Below are 15,426 nucleotides of genomic sequence, written 5' to 3'. Positions count from 1 at the left end.
GCCACGCTCTTACACGATATGTCTCACACTTGAACTAACACTTGAACATATACCAGAATATTGTACTTTGGAAGCTAAGATACTGATTACCAATATCCTGCAACACAAGATTTCTGTCATATATTGCTCTCTGATCGCTAATGCCATGGACACCATTATGGCCCTTGACTTGGACTCAAGACCAGGACCCACTGGAGGAGGAAGAATGGAGAGAAGCTTTGTTCTCTCCCAGTTAGACGGCCATAGCTTCCCAGCACTGCATCATTTAACTGTGCTATATCCACAGGGCTTCTTACACTAGGGAGAGGCTGTGGAGGAGGGGACTAATTGAATCCGCCAATTGTCTGCGCAGTCAGACTGAGACAGGAGACATTGTACATATAGTTTGGGGTTGTGCGGTTCTTGCCCCCTTCTGGGGTGAGGTATTTGACTGTTTAGAACGAGTACTGGGCCTGACCCTGCCGCGGTCTCCCACGCATTGCACATTTCAGATTATATTGATAGGAATAGATACCGGAGGGCACTCTTGTGGCTGGGCGTTACTGTAGCCAAAGGCAGGGCGTAACCAACACCCCCTCAGCCCCCATGATGCTGGGGGCCCCCAGTCCTCAGTGCGTGAGGGGGGCCCCTCAGCTCATCTGTAAAGAGCTGTGTGTGTCTTGCTCTAAAGCAGCAGCAGAATGCAGCCTGCTCTGAGCTCCTCATGCTGACCCAGGCCTGAAGAGAAACAAAGTAATAAGTTACATTGTTTCTCATCAGTCAGAGCCAGGCCTGGAAAAAGAATGGGGTCGGGCCCTCAGAGAGAGCATTCTCCACAGGGCACTGCTGCTCTGAGAAGGGACGAGGCAGCACAATGTTGACTGGGGCAGGATAATGTTTGCAGCTCCAGGAACATTGGCATTGTAAACGGCAATGCCTTTTATTTATTTATTTATTTGTTTAAAAAACAACACATAAACAAAAGGCATTATCATTTACAATATCAATAGGACTGGTTTCTAAAATACGAGACCTACTGCATTGCAAATGCTTTTTCTAGTTTGTGTTGTACTTTGAACAAATATTTGTCACTTCCATGCTTGTTCGCTAGGGAGCACTGCATGTACTACCCCCGGATAGTTATGTATTGACACACACAGCACTGTATACACAGCACATACACGTCATCCCCAGTGAATCATGTACTCACTCACTGCACACAAATAGTTTTAACATTGGCACATACAGCTTTCCCAGTGAGCGCTGTATGTAGAGAGTCTGGATAGGTTTACATTAACTCACCAGCCCTGTATGCACTGCACTCAGATAGGTTCACATTGCCATACACATCTTTCCTAGAGAGCCCTGTATGTGCTGTGTCTAGACAGTTTTACATTCACACGTCGTCTCTAGAGAACTCTGTATGATCTCTGACAAGAAAATGTTACGTTGACACACACAGTTTTCCCAGTGAGTGCTCTACGTGCCGTGAGCAGAATGTTTTCCATTCACACACAAGGCACTGTGTGTGTTGTGCCCAGATAGTTTTACTTTTACACACAAGGCACTGTATTCACACACATGGCGCTGTGTGTGTTGTGCCCAGATAGTTTTGCATTCACACACAAGCCACTGTGTGTGTTTTGACCAGATAGTTTTGCATTCACACATCTTTCCTAGTGAGTGTAATGTGTACTGTGCCCAGATAGTACCACGTTGACAAGAAGTTGTCTCCTATGGAGTGTTGTATGATTGCAACAAAATAGTTTTTCATTGTCATACACATTGGTAAACTCTGTCTGTTATGTGCCTAGATAGTTTCTCATTTACATGTAGTTCTCAATGCCATGCACATGTCTTCTAGAAGGTGTAAAATGAACTGTTCCTAGATAGCTTCTTCACAATGACATGCACATGATTCTTGTGATTCAACTGTGCCCAAATAGTTTTTGATTTGTCCTGCACGTCCCCTACAATGTGTTTCTTGCTAACATGTATGTTGCCTTGTATGTGCAGTACGTCCTGTGCCCAGATTGTTTCACATTGGTGTGCACTTGTCTTCTGGCATGTGAAGGACTGCCTAAATAGCTTCACATTGGCACGGACCTCTCCACTGTCTAAGTAAGCTCTGTGTTCAAAGGATTTCACATTGGCATATCAACGTCTCCTAGTGTGTGGTATGTTCTGTACTCAAAGAGTTCCACATTGGCATGTATAGCGTGTAGTATGTGTAGTAACCTGCTAGTCGTATGTACTGCGCCAGCTGGTTTCTCTTGCACGTCTCCTTCAATGTCCTGTGCCCTCTTGACAGGCCCATGTCTGTTAGCATTAAATGCCCAGCACTGTGCCACTTGAATTAACTCCGTGACCCTGTGCAAATGTTTTACACAACATATGATTCTTTTTGTGTGAAGAGTGTAACCCCCTCCCCTGGCTACGTTTGTAGTTGACAAACCTCGAACGGAGAAGAGCCGGGGAGATTAAAAAAACATTTTCTGACCACGGCGAGTCGTAGCTGAAGCCTCGCACCAGGGTGGGGGTTAAATGTAACTCTCGCTCCTTCAAGATTGTTTTATTTCTTGTGTGGTAGAGCAGACAATCATCAGGGCAGCTATGTTGTATCAGACGCAAGTACACTACAGGCAGTTCATGTTGCAAGCTTTTTTGATGAATGCCATGGCGCCACCGCCGATGGGGGAGGATGGGAAAGAACTGAAGCAATGGCAAACCTGATGCCCCACATAAACAATATTTGCAATGCAATAGGTCTTGCATTTACGCGAGACCTATTGCATTGCAAATGGTAGGCATCATGGACAAAGGGAGGGGGGCGGGGGAGAAGGCACAGACAATGGGAGGGAGGGGAGAGAAGGCACAGACAACGGGAGGGTGGAGAGAGGGGAGAAGGCACGGACAAAGGAGGGACACAAGATAATGAGAAGGAGATAAATTGAAAGAATGAGAGTAAGTGAGACAGAGAGAGAAAGAGAGAAAAAGGGTGAGCAAACTAAGAAGAGAAAAAGAAGACTTTGAGAAAGGGAGAAAGTGAGAGAGAAGATACAGTGAGATCAAAAGAGAAGACATGTGTTGTGATCTGTTGTTCCTGAATTTGAATCTAGACTAGGCCAAGTCATAATGTCATCATTTTGAGGTTGGTAAATTTGTACAGTAATGCCTTTGAGACTGTAGAAATACAGAACAAAGAAACATTTTGTTTTAAGAGGTGCCTTGAGGTGAAGAGGGTTATCAGAGAGTTCTTCAGATTAAAGGAAAGTGAAATAAGTTTACAGTGCTTGAGAGTAACTGCAAAAATATATGACCACAAATCTGACAAACCTTATGTTGATGATTGAATATTTTATTAACACTGGTAAAATTTAAATATTTTGCAGACCCATTGATCTTTTATAGTTCAGATCTTTTTATTAATTCATCCAGGAACAAATACTCTTACCTAAATCCAAAGGCCGATTAGGTAGAACAGTGGGAGAACATAAGAAGGAGACAGATGGCGAGGAAGGGAGGATACCAGGGGGGACTAGGAAAGGCGGGAGGGGAGGGATAAAATATCAGGGGTTGTGACCCAGGGAGCATAACCTCTCTCACCAGAATTAGCTCTTTCGCAGCGTATTCAGTGTCAGCCGTCTGGGTCTTTTAGTGCTGATCAGGCGTGCCCCCTCGTCCTGTAAGCTGGTGTACTCATAAGTAAAGAGGATAAGTCCCCAAAAGTCCTGTGCCAGAGATTGGATGCATGGGCCCCTCATTTTGTCAAAGTGTAGCAACTTGTTCTGCAGGGAAGCAGTAAGCTTTTCTATCCCTGTAAGGTCCCACAGTTTCTGCAGCCAAAGTGAGATGACAATGTACCTGTGCCCCATTTGGCTTTGATGACATGTTTAACCCCACACAAAGCCAAAGCCATTATCGTAGCCTTCCCTCTGTTAGAATGTATAGGGTGTGTCAACATTGGGAAGTCTCAGTAGGAAGTAGCTAGAAAGACAGGGTATATCTGTTGCAAACACTTCATTGATATCTTTCTGCACGGCCTACCAGTAGCGTTTGAGTTTGGGACAGAGCCAGAGGAGAGGAGTCAGTGTGTCTGGGTGGCCGAAGTTGCGTTAACAGCTATTAGGATTATTGAGTTTCCATTTCACCTTTTGGCTGGGGTGTAGTACCAATAGTGTGTAATCTTAAGCATTGCTTCTTTTCCTGAGGCACAGAATGAGGAGGTGTGCATTTTGTGGAGTATGTCAGTCCATTTCTTTTGGATGAGGTGAAAGTCCAGCTTAGCCTCCAAGCTGCGGGGCTAGAATAGTGGCACAATTCCCATGTTTTGAATCGTGTACCCAGACCCTCCTTCTCCAGTATTTCTCACAGAAAAAGGCCAGTGCACTCAATCAAATGCACTCACTCTACAGTGAACGTGTGTCTGTCTGTCAGTCTCTGAGACACCCTGGAAGAGAAAGCTGCACAGTGTGAAAGGTTATGTTTTTGACTGGTTCTCTTTGTCTTTATCAATTTAGAGAAAATTGGGGAAGACACCTTGGATTGTTTCTGCGGGACAGTAGGTTGGAGAAAGAGGTTTGTCTTAGTTTTGGACTGATGATCAATAAACCAGTAGTTGGGGAAACTAGTGAGTCTTGAGAAGCGGCATCACATGTTGGTAGGTTGGGTGTTGGCTGGAGATCCTTGAGTTGTTCTCTGACAGTAGCAGGTTGGATCGGTTGTGATGCTCTACAGGAAGTCTGTTTCAAGGGCTGGTGTCAAACATTAAATGGATCAACCCTCTGTGGTGTATTTAAAAGTGAGTTATTGGGAAGACTGTGTGAGGTTGGAACACAGCTAATTTTATGGGGAGATTTTGTCCTTATCAGTGAATGGCTTTGTGAGGTAGCGGCGTGGAAGTTGAAAAAGAAGCAAGAGCAAGTTGTTAGCATCCATGAAATGCAACAATGGATTGTTAAAATACATCTGTTCAAGAATGGTAACAGACAGTTGCATGTGTTATAAATCTTAGCCCTGCCTGGCCTTTACAATTTATTATCAGAGTGTGGACATAAATGAATGACCAAAATTAAAAGACAGCAGGCAGAAATTCCAAGACAAGGTTTACTAATGTCACAGCTGATGGAAAATGTTGATACACTTGCTTTGACCACAAGAAAAGTGTACATCCTTTTTAAGCCAATGTGCTGACCTAAATGATGCACCTCATGCATTATACTTGTTTTTACCTTTTCAAATGTGGGAATATGCCTGGGGTTTTTTGGGAGTTGTGTCAATGTGGAAGTCTCTGTATATGAGGTATTGACCTGCTGGGAGCTTTTTTTTGCTTGCATAAGAGTCCACAACAACATTTCTATGTCACTGTACATAAAACAACAATAATGCTGTATGTGTGATAAGGGAAGGGGTTTGAACAAGGCTATTATACTTGGTCCAAAACAAAAAGTGCTAGTAATGGGTCAGAGGTAAGGAGGTGCCCCTCACTCCAGCAAAATCCTCTCCATCACTGGCTTTTTTTTGTATGTGTGTGTGTGTGTGTGTGTGTGTGTATGTAGATGGAGAGAGAGAGAGAGATTCAAACATTTTAATCAAAACAACACTGATTTGCTATTAAAGGTAATTGGACAATTTAAAGTGTGTGGCAAGGTGCAGTGTCTTTTTTTTCGGTGTTGTCACCCGTACATTGAGCAGCGGTGGTGGTGGGCACTATGGGAGCCAGGACAAACAGCACTGAGGAACTGGCACCATCTGGCCTCTCTAGAGACACAAGTGAGGACTCTGGAGTAAACAAATACAACCTTTGAGGCTAGGGGTTCTGGGAGAGTATGACGAAGAAGGGCAATACAATCTCAAGATGAGAGGGTCAAGTCTTGCTATCTGCGGGGGCGAGGGATGGCTACTGAGAACCACGCCTCTGAGTAGCCACAGGTGACCCGCTGCTCCACCCCAAGTAATAGCGATTCGTACATGGCTGGCGTTCTGGTGATTCGGCCGGGCAACATCTCTGCAGCTTTTTCGAGTTCCTGCAGGTTGTAGACACCAAGGATACGAGGCGAGGCGTAGGCGCCTGACGAGAGCAGAAACAAGATTTCCTCTGTTCGCATCGAGGAGGCGAGGCGATCACGGGAGGTGGAAGCCATCAGTGGAGGCGGGAGGTAGCCTCTGCTTTTCTGACTATCCACACTGAGGAGGCAAGGCGACCACGGGGGGACGATATCAGTGGAGGCAGGCGGCAGCTTCTGCTTTCTGACTAGCTTTGCTGATCTCCCTCGGATTTTCTGTGTCATATTGCCTGCGGCACCAGTACAGCAGGGAACCAAGGCTATTTGGATGCCAGCTTGTCTCCCTCTGAACTCATCGGTCGGTTCTTTGACGGGTAGGAACGTAGAGTAGAGTGCTAGTACTGTATTAAACTGCAAAGAGACAGCAATTGGATGGACCTCCGGAGCATGGTGGAGAACTTTATGGAAAAAAAAGTTCATAATTGAAGGTATGAAGGATTTAAGGGGTGACATTGGGAATTAAGAGGGATACTTGAGGCGGAAGGGGGACTCGCAATAGACACGGAAAAAAAGTTACGGGGAAAAAAAGAGGAAAAAGAAATGGGCAAACCTCTGAAGCACGCTAAAGCAGTGGCCAAAGCTGACTCTGCAGCCCATCTAAAAGCTAAAACACACCTAGCTCAGGAAAAAGTAGCTGTACGACTGGCCAACAATGAGAACACCACCAACTCCTATGGCTTCGCTAGCACCCTTGAGAGTTCGGAGAAGGAGATGCCCCCCACTGCCTCCCCGGAACCGGAGGTACCGGGGATAGACCAGACAAATGTTACATCAAATTCGATAGAAGTCGCAGCTTTGACGTCTAAACCTCAGCAGGACAATTCAGTACTAGATGGCCTAAAGAAAGGATTAAAAGGGGCAAAGGAATTTCCATTGTTCTTAAAGAAAGCAACCTTACAACCCCCCTCTTTAAGTCCAATGTCAAAAACATCAAAAGGCCCATCAGCTTCTAAAGATCAGGAGAGACCTCAATGCTATCTGGAACCTGATCATTAGGTAGTCCCAGAGGTATATTAAGATCAAGGCCATGACCAGGTGGCCTCGTTAACATCATTAAGTTTAGGAGAAACAAGTGTTTCTAGTACAATTCACTCAAAGCCATGAGAAACATCAGATGAAGGCAATAAGTCAGCAATAAATATCTCTTTAAACCCGATGTACCCCCAATCTAAACTTCAGTTACAACCCCAACCGTCGTCTCAGGGTAAAGTATTGTCAGAGGGTCTGTTGGCCCAGGAGGACACCATGGTTGAAAATTCGAATCTTGGTACTGTTGAATAGCAAAACAACTCCAGCCAAGGTACGGAGACATCGGGAGTTTATCAATTAGATATTAAAACATGCTCAACTTAATATTGGATGATGTTCGAGAAATGAAAAAAACTCGAAAATTGGAAATTGCCTCTCTGCACCTACGGCTAGTGAAAATTGAAGAAGTAATGACATGCTTCCCTATCAAACTTCAGGAGGCGGAAGCCAGAATTTCAGTTTTAGAAGACCTAATGAATATGGTCACAGGGGAAGTGAAAGAGGCAGTAAAAAATAAGAACTATCTGGAGAATAAACTGGAGGATCTTGAGAACCATTCTCGGAGGTCAAATCTCCAAGTAGTTGGGGTTCCCGAAGGTATCGAAGGTTCTCAAACTCTGCAATGGGTCAACTCCTTTATTAAGCAGAAAGTTCTTCCGGATTTTGAAGGAGTTCTTACTATTACTATGGCACATCGAGTCCCAGCCCCAACTCCACAATGCCACGAAGAATTTTGATGAACTTTGCAGGCTTTCGAATAAAGGAAATAATCTTGACAAAGGCGATTCAGCAGAGGCGGTTTCTTGAACATGAAACCATCAAGTGTTTTATATTTTCTGATATGACTGCCGCTGCCCCTCGTAGAAAAAAATAATTTGTTAAGATTCTTCATTTGTTCAAAGCCCAAGGCGCCCAAGCATCAATTGCCCAACAACCGAAACTGCAGGTTTTAGTTAAGGGAAAGTTTTTTATGTTTTCAGATTTGGAAGAAACTCAGGCATTATTAAAAGAGATTTTGCATGGATCTCACACTTAAGGGAATAGTTTAAAATACTTTGATTCGTCATAAGTGAACATAAAGGGCTTCTCTTGTTTTTTGGCGCTAGGTATGCTCGCCAGCTAGATAATTCTGATTGTTTCTTTTTTGCTGGTGTCAGCAGGGTCACCCAGGGTGTAATTCCATGACACCCAGGAGGTTAGATGGGAGGGGAGAAATGTGGCTAGCGTGGCCAGTGTTTTTTTCCCCACATTTCGATGGGTAACTTTTTTTCTTTCGGGGTGGGAAGGGTGGGGTTGGGAAAGGGTTCACTGCAGGGAAAAGAGCAGGAGCAGAAGGTACAGATAGCAAGTAATTTAGAAATTCGTTATTGAGTAAACCAGGAGTTTACTCTAGCGATAGAAATACCAAAAGAAACAAGTAAATGTAAGATCCTATCAGTCAACGCTAATGGAATTTTAAATAAACAAAAGAATGGCGCTCTAATTAGACGGCTGACATCATTTAACCCCCAAGTCTTATTTTTTCATAAGACACACTTAAAATGGAATTCCCGTAAATTACCCAGGGTTTTTTTCAAATTTGTTTTGCACCCGCAGGCCTCGCCATGAGAGGAGTTGCCAGCTATTTCTCTAAAAAACTACCCTAGGAATTTTTACAAGTCCATAGGGATCCACAGGGGAGATGGATAAGGGTGGCAACATGGCTACAAGGGAGGACCTTGAATTTCATAAATTACTATGTCCCTGTCTCGGATGACATCTCTGGAATGGTCAAAATCAATGAACTTCTGATGGGAGCCTCTGGTCAGTGTATCGTACTAAGGGATTTTAACTTCATACAGGATTTAAGAAAGGACACTTCAAATAAAAATAAAATAAAAAATAAAAAACAACTGAAACTGAAACCAAATACCAAAAAATTGGTGGGGGCCATTAAACAAGAATATCAATTAGTAGATCCTTGGCGAAATATTAATCCTGATAAAAAATGTTTTACCTATTACTTCCACCGTTTTCAAACCGCGTCCCGAATTGATTTTTTTCTTACATCCAGATGTCTTCAGGTTTTAAAGGCAGATATCGGGTGCAATTCCTTCTCGGATCACGTGTATATGAGGCTTGAACTCATACTTGGGGGGGGGGGGGAGAGTAGAGATTGGCCCAGGTGGCAGCTGGACCGCCTCCTCCTCCTCCAAAACCAGGATTGGGTGAAAAGCTTTAGACAATGGATCTCTGACTACTTTAAGATTAATGAGAATACTGCGGAGCCTGTTTAAGTGTGGGGCGGGTTTAAGGCGGCAGCTCGTGGACAAATAATCGCCTATACGGCTGCTCAGCCAAATGCTCGGAGTCTTAAAATAGCTGAATTACAAACAGCGGTTGAAAAAGAGTATGCCCTTCAGCTTCAGCAAGAACAGCTCTGAGGGATTCTTTTGTTATAGAAGAGATCTGCAGCTCTCAAATGTATCAACAAAGGGTTTACGCAGATAGCCAGTTAGTTGGTAAACTTTTGGCTAATTCGACAAGAAACAAACAAGAAGCAGCCATTATATCTAAAGTGCTTGACCCTCAGACCGGTCAAGAAGTTATCAATAGTGGCGAGATTCCACAGATCTTCTTAGAACATTTCCACCAACTCTATTCTACGGAATATTCAGTGGGGGAGGAGCTGATCCAGGATTATTTCACAAATGTGAATATTCCCAAACTTTCAGATAATCGGATCAGTCAACTAGGAACGGATGTGGAATCTGCTGAGATTTTGGATTCTATTAAAGCAACAGCCGGGGCCAAAGCTTCCCCATCGAATTTTATAACGTTTTTTCAAAAGAATTAATCATACCTTTGAAAAAACTAATAATATTAAAAAGGGTGGTTTGGTTCCCGCACTTTTTAAAGAAGCGATAATCGTGTCCTTTGTTAAAAAAGATAAAAATCCCATGGATGTTAATTCATATAGACCCATCAGTCTTTTGAACTTGGATTATAAGATTTTAATGAAAGTATGGGCGAGCGTTTTTTATTTGCCGCCCAAGAGACAATTCATAGAGACCAGACAGGTTTCATAGCAGGTAGATCTATGGCGGCCAATACCAAGTTTTTAATACATGGCTTGGACTATTTTAATACCAATCTTACTCCGGCATATATTATAATGGTCGATGCTGAGAAAGCAATTGACTTGGTTAATTGGAGAACTCTGTTTTTCGCCCTCGGTCAATTTGGCTTTCCTTCTCAGGTTCCTGATATGCTACGTAATATCTATCAGGGGGCTTCGGCTCTGGTAACAATACATTCAAAACGAGCAGGAATTATAAAAATAAACCGGGGGACAAGACAAGGTTGTCCGCTTTCGCCATTGCTTTTTACTTTTTTTATAAAGCCATTGGTAATTAAAATACGAAATAATGTTGCTATTCAATCCCTATCTCTGGCATGGCAAAGCTAAACATTTTTGTGGACGATATTATTTTATATTTGATGCCCGACAAAGATAATCTGGAAATGGCATCAAAGGAATTTAGGAATTTTTAGCTAATTGGCGGCTATAAAATAAACTCTAACAAAACTGAAGTTCTTGCCCAAAATACGGATTTAAATCTTTTGCCATCTTGTTTGAGGGCACAAGCCGCAAAATTAGATCCAATTAGATATCTTGGGATATTCGTGTCCAGCCAATACCAACAGCTATATAAATTGAATTATCTAAGAATGAAAGAAAAAATTAAGAGACTTCTTGAACAATGGCTTTTACTCCCTTTATCGCTGGTGGGTAGAGTTTCATTAATTAAAATGTCCACACTTCCGTTGCTTATATTTCTTTTTATTAATGTCCCAATAAAGATAAATGTGTCCTTATTTAAAGAAATGGAAACATTGTTTAGAGAATTTGTCTGGGGAAAGAAAGTACCAAGGGTTAAACTGACGGTGGTGCAATTACCTACTGCACAGGTGGGTTTAGCTTTGCCTCATTTAAGAACCTACTGCGAGGCCGCATTAGACTTAGTGGCTGGCTTGTTGGGATCTAAATGTATTAGAGATAGCTTCTTTTTTGATAAAATGATACAAGAAATTGGTTCTCAAACTCAAGTGTTTCTAAAAACCTCCAAAGTTCCCAAGGAAACTAGATACAAGACCGTAATGGATTATTCTTTTAGACTTCAGTCCTTTTTTAAAAAGACGGGCTCCTCGAGTCTGCAATATTTGAGATTGGGAGAATGTACTAGTCTCGGTGTCCAGTTTCAAGTCATATAAATAACTGGGAAGTTTGTGGGCTACGGGAGTTAAGACATTTTGTTATTCAGACCAGGGTGATCTCCTGGCAAGCGGTAATGGCAAGGACCGAGAGCCTTAGGAAACCTGCCTTTTTTGAATATTTACAAGTTGTTCATTTTTTTAAAAAGAGAAAAGAGAGGTCAGGAATTGAGACGGTGAGAAAACAGACGAAGGAAATACAAAGCAGATAGCATAAAAAGAGCAGAGAAAGGGTGAGACATACTACACAGGAGATAGTAAAGCATAGTGGAATGATTCCGACAGGATGGAAGAGAAAAAGTTGGAGATAAAAGAGACAGAGAATAGAAAGAAAAAGGCAGGGATGAGAATGAAGAAGAGATAGGCTGCTCAGAAATAATGGAAAGGAAGAAATAGAAAGCAAGAGAGAGGAAGGAGGTGTGAAAGAGAAGGAGGAGTGGATGCACATTTGGCAAAACGATGAGTGGGCCTGATGCATCAGGAAACCCACCTAAAATAAGGCAAACTTCCACGGCGTACTGATGGCAGGGACCCTGTAGTGGATAGACCACCACTTATGATAGACTGCTGGCAGACTAAGCTCAACCATTAACTCCACCATCAAGGGTTACTCATAACGGGTGAATTGGTGACAGTAGCGTCACATAAACCCTGCAGCCCCTGCAGTATGGCGGCTCGCTGGTCTGAGAGCTCTTGTCTGGCACGGAGAATGGGGGGGCTCTCCATGTACTTTGCAGGAGGGCCCCATCAATGTTTGTTACGCCAATGGCCAAAGGGGACATTGGAAGGGCATGAAAAGAAGCTCTGGCCCCCTCATTAGATGTTAGGAAGGAGGGTTTGGATGCTTAGGCCTAGAAAGTCCTATTTATATTGCCAGAGGCTGCCCTAAGAAGTACGTAAAAATCTAGGAGTGCTGGGCTGATTACAGTGGGATGAGGCTGGAACCGTGCCCTCCGCAGGGGGAATCTCTGGAGGCCAAAATCAGAGCACTGGTATCCCGAACACCTTACAAAACGGGACTGGGCAGGTGGATTGTGATGCATGGAGCACTTTCTTTCTCAGCACCGACAGTGGATGCCATGTGGCTGTTATTGTTAGGTCAAGCCTAGCACAGCGCACATGCACTGCTCTATGGAGAGGCCTCTTGGAATCACTCCAGACTTTCTCGAAACTTGTCGGTGTGGTTTTTCAACTTCCACACATTCTATTGGCCTTTGTGTGTGGCTTTCAAAAATGAAAGCAAGCAATTGGCCAAAGTCGGGTGCAAGTTCCGCCTTGTCTCTAAAGGTTCCATCCCACGGCCTTTGGGTCTCGGTGGCTCATGTTACAACGCAGTCGCTTTCACTTTCGCGGCCATGCTTGTGTGTTTTATAATTGTTGCAAGTGAAAATAGTACAAACACAGTATTTCCCTTCCGTCGCTGCTTCTTTTTAATTTTGGCTTTCCCTCTTTCCGCTTTACGTTAGGAGCCCTCCTCCCACCCTGTAAGGACTAAAGCAGTCCATTAATTTATTTGTTGCTTTCGCCCTCCCACCTTTCGAGTACAAATGCATTGTTTCCCTTCCCCCACCCTTTCCGAGTGCATCAAGTTAGGCAGCAAGAGGCCCGGGCACCCATTCAGCCTCGAATCACTTTCACGTTGCTCAGTTGCCCACTGGGATCTTTACTGATGGATGTGGGCTCTAATCTACTTCAGCACAGACATCGCTGAGGGGCCCTGGTAAAACCTCTCAAAAAGAAACAAAACATCGACCCCTCCACGCTTTCTAATCTCCAGCCCATCTCATTGCTCCCCCTGCTGGGCAAAATTACAGATAAATTTTTACATAGGGAACTAACCAAGTTCATTGAAGTGGCTAATATTCTTCACCCACAACAATCAGGCTTCCGCCCGAAGCATTCAACAGAATGAGCCCTTCTGGAAGTCACCGAAAGCAGTCCTGATCCTACTCGATCATTCAGCTGCGTTTGATACCATCTCGCATGGCATTTTTCTAAAGAGACTCGAACGCGGTGGCATTTCAGGTGCTGTGCTGGAATGGATTAAATCATTTCTTACCAACCGCAGACAAGCGGTGACCCTTGATACCTTCCTCTCAATGGAGAAAATTATAACAGCAGGAGTTCCACAAGGTTCTTCACTGAGCCCACTGTTGTTCAACATTTATATGACCCCGCTCATCTCCCTCATAAGCTCCTTCGGAATTGAAGTAATGTCCTATACAGACGATACTCAAATGATCGTATCTCTCGAAAACAACAATACAGAGGCCGGATGGAACTTTAAATGCTGCCTATCGAAAGTCATCCAGTGGATGAGGGATAACCATCTTAAATGTAATACCGATAAAACGGAAATTCTTCCCATTGGGAAAGATGTAACTTTCCAGCCGGACATGTGGTGGCCAGAGGGAACTACTCCCTCACCAGACATGGTCTAGGTAGCAAAAAATCTAGGGATACAGTTTGATACTGTGCGCTCTTTTCTCACGCACACGTCGGCAATGGTAGGGACCTGCTTCAGCCTTATCAGATCATTAAACAAATTCTTTGATCTGATTCCACTCCCTTCAAAGAATTCAGTAGTAGTGGCCCTGATTCTCTTGCGCATGAACTACTGCAATAGCCTCTTTGCAGGAGCCAACAAATCTACGAAGAAAAAATTGCAAGTGGTCCAAAAAGCTCCCACTCAGAGCTTCAGCATCAGCTGCACTTAAAGCTCTGCACTGGCTTCCAATTCATAAAAGAATAATTTTTAAAATTCTTCTAATCACTTATAGAGCCACCCTTAAATCAGGACTTAAGTATCTCTCAGCACGGTTCTCCCCCTACATCACCACTAGGACTCTTAGGTCCTCCACACCCAACATCCTTAAACCTCCCACCTTCAGACGAATAACAAAAGGAGGAAAAACTGTTGCCGTTCTGGGGACCAAAGCCTGGAATGCACTGCCAATCAATCTAACATTACAGAAAACCGAAACTCAATTCAGGAAGGCTTTGAAGACATGGATATATAAATAACACCCTTTATGCTTGCGCTGATTTAACATGGCTACGAGCTAGTACGTTTAGGACCGCCTCTCACCGCCAATCCATCAGCACCAGGATACTCCTCGCGGAGTGACAGTTAGCGCTTTATAAATGCCAATTTACATTACATTACATCAGGGAGCGTTTGTACATTATTTTATAATTGTTGCAAGTAAAAATAGTACAAACGCAGCATTTCCCTCTGCCGCTGCTTCTTTTTAATTTTGGCTCTCCGTCTTTCCGCTTCACGTTAGGAGCCATCCTCCCACCCTCCAAGCACAAACGCAGCTTTGGGGTTCTCAGGACACATGTACCATGAGATATTGACCATGTTCTATATAGCAGAACCATGTGATAGTCAGTTCATCATGTTCTAGGCACCAGTGATATCAGGAAGAGGCAAATGGATCAATCGGATTCTCAATTTTGTCCTTAACAGGATCCTCAGCAATATTTTAGAAATGAAAAGTTATTTATAAGGGACTCATTACAAAACAAGCATTTGCAATGCAATCGGTCTCGCCTTTGGATCTTATATGTATTTAGCTTTGCAGCACATTAGCCTGGGTGCTGAAACATCTACTGTTCTTTAACATGGAGGAAAAATAAGCACCAAACTGCGTGACACGCCAGGTATGGTAACACATGGAGAGAAATATTGCCGTTCAGCTGAAAATGATATAGTCCAAAGCTCTGTTTTTAATATAAAATCAGAGCCTTTGGTGGTCATATCACTGAAAATATAAGATTTGAAAAAAAATATTTTTGTCTATGGGTGCTCATGGAAGACAATTTCTATGGACTGGAATCTAGAGAATTATAAAGTGACTCTGGTATTTTACTGACCTCTGCTGGTCGTTTTCTATCAAGAAAGTTAAATAAAGCCAGTTGCCAGAAAAATAAAAAAAATAAAGTCCCTGAGCAGAAAGCAATTCTGGTATTTTACTGACCTCTACTGGACGTTTTCTTTCAAGACAGTTAAAAGGAGGCAGCTGAACAGGAAAAAAATTCCCTACGCAGAAGCAGACAAGTCCTAGGGCTGATCTCCAGAGCCCACAAAGTACAT

At 43.4% G+C, this 15,426-nt stretch overlaps 1 protein-coding gene across 3 annotated transcripts in view; it reads right to left on the bottom strand.

Annotated features, from left to right (window-relative positions):
- Nucleotides 1–15,426, bottom strand: part of LOC144763253 (uncharacterized) — a 357,614-nt gene that overhangs the window by 120,660 nt on the left and 221,528 nt on the right. The gene's annotated exons all lie outside the window — the stretch shown is intronic.

This window comes from Lissotriton helveticus, chromosome 6, assembly GCF_964261635.1.
Source record: "Lissotriton helveticus chromosome 6, aLisHel1.1, whole genome shotgun sequence".
In the NCBI taxonomy this organism is placed as follows: domain Eukaryota; kingdom Metazoa; phylum Chordata; class Amphibia; order Caudata; family Salamandridae; genus Lissotriton; species Lissotriton helveticus.
The sequence above is the reverse complement of the archived record's forward strand: the minus strand, read 5'-3'. Positions and strand labels throughout refer to the sequence as shown.